This window comes from Stegostoma tigrinum, chromosome 2 (assembly GCF_030684315.1).
Source record: "Stegostoma tigrinum isolate sSteTig4 chromosome 2, sSteTig4.hap1, whole genome shotgun sequence".
Lineage (NCBI taxonomy): Eukaryota > Metazoa > Chordata > Chondrichthyes > Orectolobiformes > Stegostomatidae > Stegostoma > Stegostoma tigrinum.
This window is the reverse complement of record NC_081355.1, coordinates 159,489,854-159,506,903: the sequence shown is the minus strand read 5'-3', so window position 1 is coordinate 159,506,903 and position 17,050 is coordinate 159,489,854. Positions and strand designations below refer to the sequence as shown.

At 39.4% G+C, this 17,050-nt stretch overlaps 1 protein-coding gene across 2 annotated transcripts in view; it reads left to right on the top strand.

Annotated features, from left to right (window-relative positions):
* zftraf1 (zinc finger TRAF-type containing 1) overlaps positions 1-17,050 on the top strand; it is a 131,725-nt gene that overhangs the window by 36,800 nt on the left and 77,875 nt on the right. The gene's annotated exons all lie outside the window — the stretch shown is intronic.

Genomic DNA, 17,050 nt, shown 5'->3' with positions numbered 1-17,050 from the left:
AACTGTTGACAGTATTCTAGGGTTTCATTCATGGGATATTATGCATCATGGCCTGGTCAGCAATTATTGTACGTCCCAAATTGTCCAGGGGGCTGTTAAGTCACCCAGGTTGCGGTGGATCTGGAGTTGCATGTAGGCCAGACATAAGGCAGTTTCCTCCCCTAAAGGGCATTAGTGGACCAGGTGGGTTTTTCTTGACAAGTGGCAATCGATTCATATTCATCATTAGACCCTTAATTCCAGATTTGTATTGAATTCAAATTCTACCATCTGCTGTGGCAGGATTTGAATCTGGGTCCCTAGAACGTTATCTGGGTTTCTGGATTAATAGTCTAGTGATAAGCTGCTAGGTCATCACCTCCCATGATATGGTCAAACTCATACTTTGTATAATTGTGCAAAATCTCCCTATTTTTACATTCCAGTCCCTTTGAAATAAAGACCAACAGTCCACTTACCATACATTATATTCCATGCGCCAAATTTTTGCGCACTCACCTAATCTGCCTATATCCCTCTGTAGCCTCTTTGTTATCTTCATTTTTTTGTCTCCTTCCTATTTTAAATAAAGGTGTTACACTGGCAGTTTTCCACTGTTCTGGGACTTGAAGTATTTTTGGAAGATTGCCATGGTGTATCCAGTAACTCTGTCGATGCTTCCTTTAATATCCTAGGATACATCCAGTTGGTTTCTCTAGCATTTTCTTTATTATGATGGTTATTGTATTACTATCAGTGTTTTCTGCTGTGAAGACTAATGCAAAATATTTATTTAACTCCTCTACCATTTCCTGGCTTCCCAGTGACTCTTGAACTTACTTTAAATGTCTGCCATTGTTCTTCAACCAGCTTTTCTGATAAACCCCTCAAAGTTGAGGATTATGCACAGGGGGTTGTGATCTAGAAGACACCACTTGTATGGCAGGGGAAGTGATTTTTCAAAATGAAATTAGAAAAATAATTGACAAAATGAAATTGCAGGTAAAGGGCAGAGAGTTGGATAATCGGCTCTTTTTAAGAGCCAGCACCCTGTGAGCTAATAAAGGATTTCTTCTGTGATGTATCAGCTGTCCTACTTCTTGTGGTCTTAGAACTCAGTGATTTGCAAAATGTTTGTGTCACATTAGTATCTTTGTTCTGAAATTCAATGAACCTTCCTAGATTGGTCTGCAGACTCCTTGAATTAAATTAGTTTTTAAAGTATGCTGAGATCGTTTCCTAGCTATATTTAATTTTGTTATCAACAGTGCATTTACTCTTTCCCCCTTCATAGTGTGTCCTCATTTAATTATTGGTTGGGATGTTGATAGAACTGCTGTCTTTCTATTTTTTTTGCATGATACTGTCACTGTCATTGAAGCTTAGACTAGATGCTAATTCTCTGCTGTGAATTATGCATTTAGGGTGCATTCTGCATTTAGTACTAGTATAAGAAGTCCCTCAAGTAAATAAATTTCACTCCAGTGATTAGCTGCAGAACAGAATAGAAGAAAAATTTGCATTTCTGTATGATATGTACTTGTATTATTGACAAACAGCATTATTTGAGCAGTATATAGTATTGGAGTTTGATTCTGCTCAAAGCATGTGGAAATGCACCGCCCCCAAAGACAATGTGTTCAGTAGGTTGAGCTGTTAAAAGGGTTCCGGATAACACATTAGAAAGTCAGAATATTGTGGGATGAGAAAATGGAGAATTGGGACCAGTGACGTTTCGTTCTGTTTCCCAGAAAAGTCCTGTCCCTTATTTTGAAAGTTTCTCAAGATTGGTTATTGAATTTGAAAAAAAAATTGCACTGTCTTCATGTCTCTTTGCTTTGTATCAGTTTCCAGATTGTTTGTTAAATAATTTTTAAAATGTGCTAATAAAAATGTTCTAATTTTATAAATGACTCCGTGTGGTTTTTCAAATTTTGATCTCACCTGTTCATATTTTTCATTTTCCTCCTCTGCCATATGGAATTGTCCTCGTTAACTCTCACTTCTCTTCCACTTGCCCGTCACTGCTGACTGATTCCTTCATTTCAGTCTGAGGACCAAACTCCAGAGACTATCGTTGTGCCGATCTTAAAGGTAGTTTCTTTTGAACCTTTTAGAAACTATAATGATATTGGAAAGCTCCCTAATAAATGCACTCTTGCTGCCAATAGGTTCCATGCCAATAGATTCCACTTTGATTTTGAAAAACATTGGGAATCATTCTGTGCAAGCCTGTTGCCCCTAATGTATTTAGATGGAAAGTGGTAGGACAAGATTTAAATCCAGATCTTGAGCCCTTGCAAAAATGATGCTTCTGACTCCCATCATTGGTCGGTGTGCTAATGTTCAAACATCAGAAGTGACCCTGGACTGTGAGAGCAGGAAGGTTGCTGCTGACTAGAACTATGATCATTGTAAGCCAGCTTCAGGAGATAAAGGCATAAAATGGAGGGGAGAAGCAACATGAACAATTTTGTTTTGTTGTAATAACGAGAGTCTGGACATGTTCTCTGGTATGGTACCAAATTCCAGAAAATGTAGAAGTTGAGTTTTCAATTTGAGCCACTGTCCTTAGCTGATTCCAGCTAGAACTGTTGAGGGAAGTGAGGAGAGCTGTTAATAATTGACTTCACCATCCCAACATGGTTAGGAACAGAATCAACCAGGATGTCTCCTCCTGTTTCCAAGTTGGGTGTTTGGTAAACAGAGTGCACAGATTCAATATGATTGACAAACAAGCCAACTGTACTGATTCTCTTCTTTTCTAGCCAAGTATTATCAGTGGGTGGGATGGATTGAATTAGGTTATAATGCGTCTGCATTTAAATATGCCAGAGTTTGTGTCAGTGTCACCGCCTTCGAATCTATATCTCTGCATGTCACTTCTTCCAGAAAAGGGAACTTTAAATCTAGTACTCTGCATGAGTGAGGGCAAGCTAACAGTCCTTGACCCTCTGCTCAAACTATTACTGCTGTTCTGTGATTGCACTTCATTGCTTGACCTGATTTAGTTTTGTGGGGTGGTGCCAGGTATCCTGTTCGTGACGATGCAGGCTTTCTTGGGGCGGCACAGTGGCTCAATGGTTAGCATTGCTGCATCACAGCACCAGCGGATCCTGGGTTTGATTCTAACCTGTGGCGACTGCATGGACTTTGCACGTTCTTTCCGTGTCTGCATGGGTTTCTGCTGGGTGCTCGGGTTTCCTCCCACAGCCCAAAGATGGATTGGTCGCACTAAATTGCTTCAGTGGCCAGACATGGGCAGGCTAGATGGATTAGCCATGGTAAAGGCAAGGTTATGAGAATTTGGAAGGGGTGATCTTGGGATGCTTTTCAAACGGTTGTTGCAGGGTTGATGGGTCAAATGACCTATATCAGCACTGTAGGGATTCTTTGATACTATAATCTTTTTCTCTTTACCTTCTCTTTCAGATTTTCATATAGTTTTAATCTTCCACAAACTTCTTTTTTTTCTGCAGGCGTGTACATAAATTGGTATTTACATTTTTGGAGCGTCTTTATAATTAGAAATGTCTGCAATAAGGCACTTATTTATGAAATTTTGCTTTGGTTAATATAGTTTTGAATATAGAGAGGTTTGACCAAACAAACTAATTTTGAACGCGTTGACCTTGGCAAATTGTCTGATGTTTCACTCTTCTTAAACTTGTGATGAAGTTAAGTCTCCCAAGTGCCTCAAGAAGGCTGTACCTGAATTAGTGAGGGTCTTTTCCAATTTTCTGATGGATTGAATTTCTCAGACAGTCAGAAAATAGAGTTTACAAAACACATCATATGATTTGGCTCCAAAGAGTCAATGTGAGCATATACCTTCCACTCGATCGTGGCATCCCTTCACGAAAATTGTGACCCTGGACTCGAAGCTTTTGTTTCTCCGAAAGAACGTTCTGTTAAGTGACGAAAATTAGCTCTGATCTATCTCTGCAGATTATAGAAGAATTCTAGCTCTCACTGGTTTTCAAATCACTCCAGACAAATTTAAAGATGGTAAACCCACATACAGGACATGAGAGATAGCAGAAATTGCATATGCGGGAGAATCTGAGATAACAAGGTGTAGAGCTGGATGAACACAGCAGGCCTAGACCCTCCTTCAGAAAATAAAGAAGGGTCTAGGCCTGAAATGTCAGTCTTCCTTCTCCTCTGATGCTCCTCGGCCTGCTGTGTTCATCCAGCTCTACACCTTATTACAGGACATGAGACATCACTTGAACATTTATGTTTACATTATCATTAGTTCTCTACAACCTTCCTTCTCACTAGGTGCAACAAATGGAAGGAAGTTGTTAATGCTTACAGTTAAATGTTCTTCAATGCAGAACTAAATTGTTAGTTCTTAATAAGTGGTTAACTCTGATCTCCCTGTGTTCACACTGGCCAGGTGAGTCACAGCGATCATCTGGCCTTGCAGTGTAGTTGAGATAATGTTGTTATAATTAATTATAAAGACTGTAATAGCATGACATTTAAAATTGTGATATCAAGCAGTGTCATCATGGCTTCATGATGGGGAAGTCATGTATGACAAATTAAAATTCTTTGAGAAGGTAAGCAGGATAAATAAGCAGCAGTGGATGTAGAAGGTGTTTGATCTGCTACCACCCATTAGGCTGCTTAATAAAGTAAGAGCCCATGGTGTTTGAAGTAAGAGATGAGCATGGGTAGATTGCTCCACTGCCTATTAGGTAGCCATTTTCAAGATGGTGAGAGTGGACCAGTGCCATAGAGATCAATGTTGGGGCCAGTTATTTACAATATATGTTAATAACTTGAGGGTTCGGGTGCCATTGGGAATGAATATACTATTACCAAGTTTGTGTGGATGGCACAAAAGTAGGTGGAAAGACAAGTGAGAATGGCAAGATAACAAAGTGTGGAGCTGGATGAACACAGCAGGCCAAGCAGCATCTCAGGAGCATAAAAGCTGACGTTTCGGGCCTAGACCCTTCCTAGGCCCGAAACATCAGCTTTTGTGCTCCTGAGATGCTGCTTGGCCTGCTGTGTTCATCCAGCTCCACACTTTTTATTATCTTGGATTCTCCAGCATCTGCAGTTCCCATTATCACTGAGAATGGTAAGAGTCTGCAGAGCTGCGTAGCCAGGTTACACTAAAGGACAAAAATTTGGCAGATGGAATATGATGTGGGGAAAATGTAAGGTTATGCACTTTAGTGGGAGAATAGTGGAGCTAGTATTTTTTTTAAATGGAGAAAAACTGCAGAAAGCTACAGACAGTTGGGAGTTCAGAGGGCATGATCTCAGAATAAGGAATTGTGCATTTAGGAGGAATTTCTTCTCTCCAAGGGTAGTGAATGTGCAGAATTCTTTACCGCATGGCCTGTTGACGCTATCATTTAGATACATTCAAATTGAGAGATTTTTAGTCAATAACGGAATCGATGGCTAGGTGAAAAGCCAGGAAAGTGGAGTTGAAGGTTATAAGATTAGTTGTGATACAGTTGAATGACAGAGCAGACTCAATGGTCTACTTCTGCTGCTGCATCTTATTTACAACTCCGTTTTGAACTGTCCCACAAGAACATCTCCTCTATTGAATCCCTGCAATGTTTTTTAAAGATCTGTAATGGATTATACCTCAGATTTCTCCAAGAGAAGAGAGCCTAGCCTCTTTAGCTTTTGTCCCGTTGCAAATATATAAAACTCAAGTAAAGTGTCAACATGTAATGTAGCTAGTTTGAAGCTAAATCCAGAGTGCGAAACAGGTATTTCTCTTGGCAAGCTTACTGACCCAGCATGTGTTTTGTGGCAACCTCGTTTTTGTAACATCAACATGTATATGGCCCTAAAATAGGTGCCTTCAAAATGTATTAAGAATGATCCCTACCCTTCTCTGTGTCAGGGGAACAAAGTGCTACCAATATTTACAAATATTGACTCTTCCTAAATTCAGTCCCCATGCCAAAGTTGATCTCGTTAATGAGAAAATAATTGTACACAGTTTGCTTTTCCCTGTTCTGTCGTGTCCAGTCCAAATGAGCATTGCAGAGAGCTAACGAGCAAAGTTGCAACCATCATTGTTGGCTATTCGTTTATTTCATTTGGGAGGGGAGACAGTGATTTTGTAATCCATTCTATAGTACAAAATAGAACTCTGTCGAATTGCCAGAATCTGCACGTCTGGGTTTTTATGTATGTAACTAAAGTTGTTCCCCCACTAACCAAAAAAAAATTCCTTGACTTGTGCACTATCCAGTAATACGAGGTGATAAACGGCACTTGCACCACTTTTTTTCTAGAATGCATTGATTTTCAATTATGTAGGATTAAGACTTGACATTTGAGATCAAGGAACTAGGTTGTAGCACAGGGTTTTTAAACTGTTAACTGTTTTATGTGTAGAGATATGTAAGGAACAGTAGGAAATGTGTGAAAAGCAGCCCTGGGAAATCATTTAAAAAAAGAACTGTGGTCTATCTGGCTTGCAAAAGCTAATGTCTCTTGACTTTAAATGTCTGTTTAATTCTACCCTAAATTATGCTACACCGTATGCCGATTGAGCAGCCATTCTGCCCTCTGCCATGGGTTGCCTAGGTGCTCTGAAAGCAAAGCATTCTAGGAAAGAGCAGGGCCATAGGCAGCTAGCTGATTTCACTTGACTATTTCTTTCCTTTCTTGATCCAGTCACTTCTATTTATCAATTGCACAGAGCTCCAGTTTGTTTTTAATTTGCAAGATAGTGACATTAATGGGAATAGGAAAAGCTATCCAGTGGCAGAATTGGAAACTTAAAATGACAGTTGCTATGGCAGTTTGTCATTATTGGCCACTGCAAATGACTAATCGGGAAACCAAAGTGCTATGAGGTAAAGATGACAGTAGATACATCCCTTTATGATGGGGATAGTTATCTACAATTGAACAGGGAAAACTAAGCAGGAAGCTATCAGATCATTTTATGATTTTGAGAAAGTGTCACCTTAATTCGTACTGTGGAGGTTAATGCAGTGACAGTGAACAGATAGAAACTTTCGTTTTAAATGTGGGTGTCAGTTGGTAATATCTTCTGCTTGCAGGAAGACTTGACTCCCTTTCAAATAATGCCAGGTACTTCCACAGTGAACCGGAGATGGTAATCCAATCTAAAGGCTCAGGTGACCTTGTCATAGCAAGAGCAAATTGGACACCAGTTTATGTCACTTGCCGAGGAGTCTAATGTCTACTTAAAATTACAGAAAAACCAAATTGTTGGAATCAAACAAATGAGGAAATTAGTGCAAGGTGTGCAGTGACTTTGAAGTCTGCATAAATGTTTGTTTTGCTCTGACATGTATTGAGCTAGCTTGGATTTTGATTAAAATATTATCAGAAAGAAAGAGGACTGGTTGTAGATATGGAAGTGTAGGTCAGAGCAAATCATGAGTATTGCATTCAATTTGATTCCTTAAACCAGAGAATTCAGTAGATAACTGTAAAAGTATAACTTGATATGGACACAAGAAATTGTTGTTCCTGGAGGTTGCTGCAATGCAGTGTGCTGATTTACAAATCAGGTTGAGGGGTCGTAGTAATGAATATACAAGTGTCAGCCCAATATTTGACTACAGTGAGAAAAGAGAGCTAATTAAATAGTTACAGTGCTGTTTTTAAAAACTGCTGGAACATATCAAAATAGAGCATGCTACCCTGCTCGCTTCATCAGAGAATGTTATCTGCTGGACTTGAGAGGCGATTATAGGAAGTAACCTGGTTATCGAGAATAGGTGGAGAATGAGAAATCAAATTTTATTCTTTTATCGGGGGAGGGGGGAGAATGGTTTTGCAGCTCCATTGATTAAAAAGTATACTTAGGTCATGGGTGCCTCAACAGTATAGATCTTGGATCAGTTCTTGTCTGATTTTAAATTAATTGATAAGGGAAATCAATTATTGATAAATAAAAATTAACTACCAAGTGTCGGGGCACGAGAGAACCATAGAATTTAAGTTTCTTTTCATGTGCATGCTAAGCATCTGTATGGACAAAACCAAACATACGCAGCTCATGAAGTTATAAAGCTTTGGCTGTTTTTAAAGTAACTTTTTCAAATGTCAGGAGATTCAAGTTTAAAGAAAATTGGAATGAGGGAAGTCAAGCAGACAGTGCTTTTAATTCACAAATTCATGCATTTGTTATCCAAAATGTTCATTTTAAAGTGGGTTGTTTAAATAGATTCCAGATATGGGGCCTGTAAATCAGCCCTAGAAAGGTTATTGTTGGAGACATAATGGATTTAAAAATATGAGACAATACTCAGTTGAGATCTGTGCAAATCAAGTGAGCCTTTTTGGTCTAGTGGCCTTTTTTTTTCTGCTAAAATGTCTCAGGTTAATTCTGCAATCGACAAAGAACCTTTTTTTGGGAAGAAGGAGTTTAAATTAAACTAATGAAAGCAGAGTATTGCTGTGTTTCTTGCTGATCAATGATTCTTCTGGACAAAATCATTCAACAATGAGCACCAGTGTTATTACTTCCTAGAAATGGCTCATGGGGAAAAAACCGAGCCACATTCATTTGTTCAACTCCATATGGAAATATAATTTTTCATCAAATTGCAAAGTACTCCAAGCATCAAGCTGTGAAGTACTTTTCACCACCCCTATATATTTAGCTGTTGTGGGCTGCTTAGTCATGATTTACTTTACTTTTGGCAGCAGTCATGTGCCATCTTACTGAAGTTTTTGATTCATCTGTACTCTACCTATCTTTCCCATAGGATTGGCTGATGCCAATATTTGGTTTCAAAGTTGGATGCCACAAACACTTTCTTACCCACAGTGCTGATGGTGTGATTTAAAGACGTCACTCAAAAGTAAGTCAAAGAACTTGATGCGATTGCCTCATCTTTTGGGAGATCTTCTGAAGCTTATTTGATGGAGCAAGGCAAGCTTCTCTGAATCATCATAAGAAACCACTGATGTAATTGAGAGTTTGGCTCTCAGTAGAGTGCTGCGATATTCCCGCTTTAGGAATAAAGCTGTTTGTTATCTGGGTTTTACTCCTCTCTCTTATCAATGAGATATCAGAACTTGTGCCTTAGTGTCCTCCCAGTTGTGTGTAGCAACTTTGTGTTGTTATGTTTGGCAGCAAAAGGTACCTTTTTCTTGAAAACTATCGCCAAAGGACTGGCTTGATTTTGCCTTAATCAGTACCCAGCTCCTTAAGATCAAACTGATATATTAGCTAATGAAGGAATTCTCTTGTACGCCACCTTGAACTGAAGTATGACATACTTGGATCACGGATGACAACCAGTAAGTTCAACAACCATACAAATCATTAGTGTGCAAATGAAGAGGAATTTTTGAAAAGTATTACCAAGGAAGAATTAATAATATTGGTTCCCCACAACCATTTTTTAAAAAAAACTTGGATGTGAGACTTCCTTCCTTGTCCTCTGCAACAATGACTATCAGTCACTGTTTTTGCAAACACTAGTGGAAACTCTGGGTGGATGCATACTTCATACTAGTTTTTACTGAAGTGATTTGTTGAACCCTGAGAAAGGAGCGTTGCTTCTGCAGATGTTATTTGCTGTACCTCCCCCAGTATACAGTCCAAATTGAGAAATTAATTTATTTGGATTGTCAAACACTTGCTTGAAAACTTACAGCTCAGATGCTGGAAAACTTGTTGGTTCCAGCCAGAGGAAACTTATGAAACAAAGAAAGCTCAAAATTCTACTCTCCTCTTGTGATTTCTCCTATTTTATGTGAAGTTTTCACATTGCTGGATTTCATCACCTACTGTTGGTCACCCAATCCACATTTAACTGCCTTACCTCCACACCTTTACACCTTGGATATTCCTTCTCATCTTTACTGGCAGCCCCATCGCCATCTTTACGGCTGATCATCATACCGTTTAAGATTCTAGTCTCCTGCTTTGTTTATTCCCTCAATCTGCACTGAACACAGACGTGGTGGTCCGTGATGTTCGTTCTTGTTACCAGATACATCCGTCTCAGCGTCTGAAATTTCTTTAGTGTGTAGTTGTTGTTATCTGTATTTGTGCCTTATATATTCTGCTTTATTGTACCCTCTTTTTTTTTAAAAGAACATTAAAGCAAGAATGCTTTGGCCTGTGATGAAACTAATTTTTTGAATTGTAGAAATTTTGCTACCACAAGTGATTTGATAGTGAACTTTGTCACACTTTTATTGATATTTTTGGCCTTTTATTGTACACCTTTCTCTGTGGTCACTGCGTATGCTGTCTGGGAGCACAAAGTTAGCAATGCACATTTCAATGTGCAAGTAGTTTAATTAACTCCTTTTTATCCTTTGGCAGCCTGGAATTTGCTGCCTCAGTTGGTAGTGGAGACAGAGACACTAAACTCTCTTTAAAATCACCTCAATCTGCAGCTCGCGTTCTAAAAGCTGCAGGGCTGTTGGCCATGTGCAGGAAGATGGGCTTATAAAAGATACTTGGGTGTCTTTAGATCAGCATGGACAAGATGGGCCAAATGGCTCCCTTCAGTTCTGCATCATTTCAGTGGTTCATTGTCAAAGAACAAACCTGCTCTGAGCTTCCAGCAAAACAAAGGGATGATTAAGTTGCATCTGTTCAGCAGTCCTTTGGACCAACCAATTATTTTAACGGAAGTAGTTTGGATTCCATTTCTCCTCTTCATGCAAAACATTAGTCAACTCCTGAAGAATTTAGATTGGTCATATTTGAAGCCCCTTACCAGCAAAGAAAGTCTTGTTTCTCTAGATCAGTAACTAATCAATTGGATTAAATTCTTCAAAGTCCAGAATGAATTGATGAGTGGGTATCTCTTCAGACCACGCTGCCAAATTGTGGAAATTGTCCTCATGCCATGAACAGTTTTTCTTAGATTTTGAATAGAAGAGGATTACCTTAGGCAAATGTCAAATATTTTGTCTCCATGTTTATGAAGGAAATGTTGAAAGTGAATTATTCATCTTACAACAATCTACTAACCGGTTTGAATCTTGTTTGGCGTGTGCTGAACCTAGATTTTCTTGCAAGCTGAAATGCTGCTCACTGAAGAGTATTATTCTATTAGTGAAAAATCTTCACATTCAATCCTGTCTTTGTGGGCATCTACCTTGCCCTTCTGCTTACCAAGAGAGTATTCTCCATAATTCAAATTTTAGATGTTGACCATTTAAACTTTTTGTGACCATGTGACCTGAATCCTATCTAAACAGAACTTTGCACATATAGTGTGCTTCAGCTCTTTAAAGTGTCCCTGGTCTGGTTGGGACCAATTACTATTATATGGAAGGCTTTGCAAATTGGGCAGCGGCCTGAATTGTTCCCACTAAGCACTGCTGTCTTTCAATGTGTTAGTTAATCTCCTTATATGCAGGGTTTTGTACTTTCAAACTCTTAGAATCACCTTTAGTAACCGCACAGCTGTTACTCTTGTAATACCAGCATTGTTTAAGGCAAATATTCTTGCCATGACGTGCTATATGTTTCAGCATTACCCAACTGTAGGTGCAGAACTCATACTATTTTTCAGTTCTTTCCTGAAATATCCTTGTTGTTAAATATTTTGGATGCAGGCCCTCATTAAATTCTAAGGTCTCTGGTAGTTTGTCAAAATTACTGATGGAGCTAGCATTATTACTATGTCAGAGGACAAAAAAATCTAATCTATAAATGCAGCTTTTATACATTGCTGTCATCATCTGATCCTGTAGTTTAACTCCATTCATGCATGTTTGTTGTGTGCATGGAGCTGAACTAAAAAGCATATGGAAAACTATATCTCTAGAAAATTCATAATTTCAGCAATAAGTTAATCTAGGCATTCAAATAAGTTTGACACAGGATGAGTAAGAGTTTTAGCAAACACTCGAGTTCCAATAACAGGAGGCATTGTCCCTTGCATTGAGCTGCTGTGCTCTCAGAAAAGCACATGTTTCTGGTTACTGGGGAGTGATCTGAGTTGTGCTTCTGTCTGTTAACTATTGATGACAATTTTTTATTTTGCTAATATTATTAAATTCCATCAGTTTCATTTGCAAAATGTCACTGAGTTGTGAAATGTTTTAATGTTTTAAGCTGGAACCGAGCATTTGATGGAACAGAACTGTCCTAACCACTGGTCTTGAGCAATTTTCTAACCATCTTGTCAGGTTTTCTTATAGGCATCAAAAGTCAACTAACTGCGTTCTTCCTCATTCATCTATTTTCCATAAACTTCAGGATAGCCCTGTGGGTGATGACATCTCTGATAAGCTTCCAAGAAAGTTGCAATCTGTGAAAACTTGAAAAAATCTTCCTGATTCCACTGCTGTTCTACATAAGTTGTTGTAAGATCAATTCTCTTTTTCTCCAATCAACAGCATTTAACTTGTTGGTCTTTCTGTAGTACCAGTTCTGAAATATTATCTTGCAAGCGTATCGTTGTGAACAGCTCTGCTATAGCTTTTGACTCATTCAAAATAAACTTTGAGTTGAGATGTATACGTCAGAAAATGGAAATGAAACAAAATCAGGAAAATTTAATTCCTCAACCACTTGTTGAGGATTCATCGCCAATCACAACCCATTAATGAGCCTTCATTGTCTTCCATCAAAAGACAGCATTAGACAGACATTGGATATGCCACTACCTCTTCAAAATGTCACGTCATGAAGTGGAAAACCAGATAACTTCACTTCGTACATATTAGAGCCACGATCCTGGGAGTTTCTTTACAGCTAAATATGAATTGAAGCAAAAATACTTGAAGGAATTTGGCAATAAGAGTGAACAATTTTCTTGATCTTTGGAATCATCTGGAAGAAGAGCATTGTTTAAGATAGAATAGTTTAATTGGAGAGCAGATGTCATATCCTCCATAGGCACAATGGAACTATACTACATGATTGACTCTATGGCCCAGTTCTGTGTTTTGCTGTTGAACCTAGCATAAGCTGGCTTTGAAGATTTCAACATTGCAGCATCTGCTCATGTTTACTGGAACAAAGGATTTTGATTTATTTTGATTTTTTTTGCATATGTGAACACAAGATTTAATACTGATGGAGGAGCCCTTGACCTTTGGATGGTGGTTGTGCTGACAGACAACCTGGATCAAGGCCATTGCGTTTGTTCTGGCTCAATAGGTTTGGTTTTGGCCGCCTTAGGGGATTTATGTCTGTGCTTTTCACATTCACTGCATTACGGTGGATCGGCGGCAGCCTTCATCTTCTAAGACTGTTAATGCCATAGTGATCATCAGTGTTATGGCAGTTGTACTTCTGAATCATGAGCTATGAACTTCCATTGCATTTTCAGGTGTACTGTTTTGTGTATAGCTTTGAATTTATGACCTTTTTTGTTATTGATCCATTCGAGAAACAGGTTAGTTCTTCTTTCTCTCACACCATTTAAATCTTTCAAGTTGAATATGTCCAGTGGATATCATCTTACCGTTGTGCCAAGGGAAGTAGGGCTGAAGTTCCAACTTCTCACAAATGGTGAACCTTTAACCCTGGTAAATCTACATCTTTTCAATTATATTCTAGGCCCAGATAAAATATATTTAAGAGATTGCCCTTGATTGAGAAGTGGAAAAAATTGAATGCTTCAGAACAGTTGGCTGTGATGTCAGGCACTCTTTTCAAGTGAGGGCAAGTGCACATCTGATTTATTCATTTTCAGCCATTGCTTGGAACTTTGCTATTTGAAGCATTGTCTGACAATTCAAGACTCCAGAGATGCGCTTCAGAAATTCCTGTCATCTAGGTGGCATTCACGAGAAGCTTTTTGAAGTTTTTTGAAAATTACGTTGTATAAATGCATGGTACTTGAAGAAAAGTCCAAAACTAAAAGCCATTCCATTGATATGTCTATCTTGTCGAGCCAGAAAGGCTTTCTTTGGGTGTGCCTGTGGCTATATGTCTGCATCTAAGAACAAGAAAATATCTATCAAGGTATGAGGAACTTAACTCGAAAGCCTTAACAATGAACGTTACTATGATGTCTTTCTACCAGTAATAATAGATAAACTGTAAAGGTCCTAAGAGTTAAATAAAGGGCGGCACGGTGGCTCAGTGGTTAGCACTGCAGCCTCACAGCGCCAGGGACTCTGGTTCGATTCTAGCCTCGGGCAACTGACTGCGGAGTTTGCAGATTCTCCCAGTGTCTGCTTGGGTTTCCTCCAGGTGCTCCAGTTTCCTGCCACAGTCCAAAGATATGCAGGCTAGGTGGATTGGCCATGCTGAATTGCCTGTAGTGTTCAGGGGTGTGTGAGCTGTAGGGGGATGCGTCTGGGTGGGATGCTTCAAGGCGGTGTGTTAGGCCACAGGGCTTGTTTCCACACTGTAGGGAATCTAATCTAATCTAAACTTTGCGGTATGCAGAGTCACCTTTTTTTAAGGCAAGAAAGATCAGCAATCTCTTTTCTCTGAAATAACATTACATGCTTTAGATAGACCTTCTAAGTTTCCACACGGTAAAATTCAGATGGGTGACTTTTCCCCTCAAAGTGATATATAAAAGCATGGTGGCTGAGTTTTGAGCACTTCTGCCCCTCAGCGCCAGCGACCCGGGTTCAATCCCACCTTTGCATGACTGCGTCTGTGTGGAGCTTGCACACTTGCCCTGTGTCTGAATGAGTTTCCTCCGGATACTCCAGTTTCCTCCCACAGTCCAAAGCCGTGTAGGTTAGGTGGATTGCCCATAGTGTTCAGGGATGTGAAGCTCAGGTGGGTTATGAGGGGCTGGGTCTGGGTGGGATGCTCCAAGGGTTGGTGTGGACTTGTTGGGATCTTATGTGATCTCACTTTTTTTCTTGAAATTGTTCAGGGCAATCTTCTACCATCTGATTGTGATGCACAAGACCAGTCTGCATTTAAAAAAAATCTTTGAATTTGTGCTCTTGAAAAATGCCCTCTGCAGCTTTGGAGTTTGGCTCGGTTGGGCTCCTGGATTTGTTGAACTAGAATTTTTCATGAATGTTGAACATTCCAGTCTTTCTTTATGGATACGACCTTGTCGTGCGTACTGTACTGTAATGATAAAATGAGAAGAGCTAGATTTTTAGGACTTTATCACAACATCAGTCTTTCTCAAATGTTTGCAAATTGAACCTTGGAAGTTGTCAACTGGAATGGAGGCCAATGTCTGGAACCAGCTTAGGAGTGTGCAGTTTAGACTGGTTCTTTATGCTATCCTGACCTCCAAAAATTATAGTTTCTTTTAAATATCTAATCTCATTTGTCTTGAAATAATGAATTTCTGAAGAAGTGTCCTGACCCGAAACATCAGCTTTACTGCTCCTCTACTGCCTGGCCTGCTGTGTTCCTTCAGCTCCACACTGTGTTACCCCCTTGACTCAATGAACATTTCTTGACAGATCCACCATATTGATTTGGTGTCCCTTTCTGGTTGCTTCTGGGACAACTTTGGAAACCATATGGATCAGAGCAAAATTCCATCTTTCCAAAGACTCTATCACTAATGTCCCTTCCACCATCGTACAGTCAAACTATTGATTTCGGCTCTGTAGACATCTTCAGAGCTTTCTGTAAGCCTTGATTTATTTGCTGCCCTCTTCATTGGTGACAAAACTGGTGACTCATGACTGGCTACCACAAGGTAAAACCTTCCTACACTATCTACTGCAGACATGTAACCCCATGCCAGGTGATGAATCTAATACCATGAAGCATTTACATTGAAGATGTTAACACAATTAGTTAATAAGATCATCTCCAATATCTCCCTTTTAAGAGGAGTCATTTTGAGTCTTGAGGTATGTTTTGATTTACTACAGATTGTTCACTTTCATTTCCTAACAGTGTTTAAAGCATTTTCCTGAAAGACATGGTGAATAAATGAATGAGGAAGGAAGAAGATTAACTACCTTCGTTTGCTGTGGTCTTGACTTTTTTTTTGAATGTATGTTATCCTCCACATATCTCGCATATACCCACTTATCCCGCTGTTTCTAGCTCTCATTTGGAGTGTTTTGACATTTTACTAAATGTTGACAAAATTGTTTTCCTTTGCTGTGTAAGCATTACCTACCCTGCAGGCTGCCTCCATCGATAAAAGAACCGCGGACCGGTGTGTGGCCACGGCTCTTATACAGCTTAGGAGTGGGGAAAGATCATATGGCCCGTAAGAGACTTCAGTGAGGTTAGAACTCATGGAGGGAAACCGTCCAGGTAATTTCCCCTATTGGATGATGGGACTGTCCTGAGGTATGTGGAGGATAAGAAAGGGAGAGAGAGAGAGAAGGTAGGTAATCTTGCTGTACCCAGATTTCCTTGTAAATTCCCATAAAATATTTGTAGTGATATGATACTAATAAAATTACTTTCTGTCCCTGATTTATAAAAGTACTGGGCAATCAGGATCGTACCAGTGGACTAGACAGCAGACAACATAATTAGAGTGCTCCCATGCACTCTGTTCAAACCCTTGCTGAACAATGAAAGCCAAAAATTGGCCCTGTCCTCCCTTTTTGATTAAAAGTCATATATGGCATGTCTGGCGAGGGTGTTACTTAAATGTGAAAGAGAGAATTCCGCCTTCAGTGCCTGGCTTTGTAACCATGTCTTGAAATCTCAAAAATGCCACTTTGCTGAGATGACAAGAAATCTATTTGGAATTTGCTTTTCAGTTTAAACCCTATCTGGTTGCTCAAGTTAGTGTTTCTAATGTACTGTGGGTATTGGCGTAGCATACCAGTGATGAGAGCTTCCACTGTACTTTCACGAATAAACTTTCCCTGCAAATGTGAAATTACTTGTGGTGTAAGGTACTGTCACTGGCTGCTGCAACCTGTTTGTGTGAATACCTGCTGTTTTGTTTCTCTTCCTCCCAACTTTGGCTCCCAGAGATTCTTGACAGTGTTACCAGTTTCCAGTGACTAAATTAGAGAAAGGTAGGTGTAGTATCAATTAAGATTATTTTCTGTCCTCTGAGACCTAGCTCTATGCCTGGCTGAAGAAAGGTGGAGGTGAAGGCCTCTTCTATTTCCAAGGGCTTTTGAGGACACAGTTCACCATTGTTAAAAACTGCCTCTATCCAATTCCCTAACTGACAAGGATTAAATAACTCTTCCCCAAGTTCAGAAT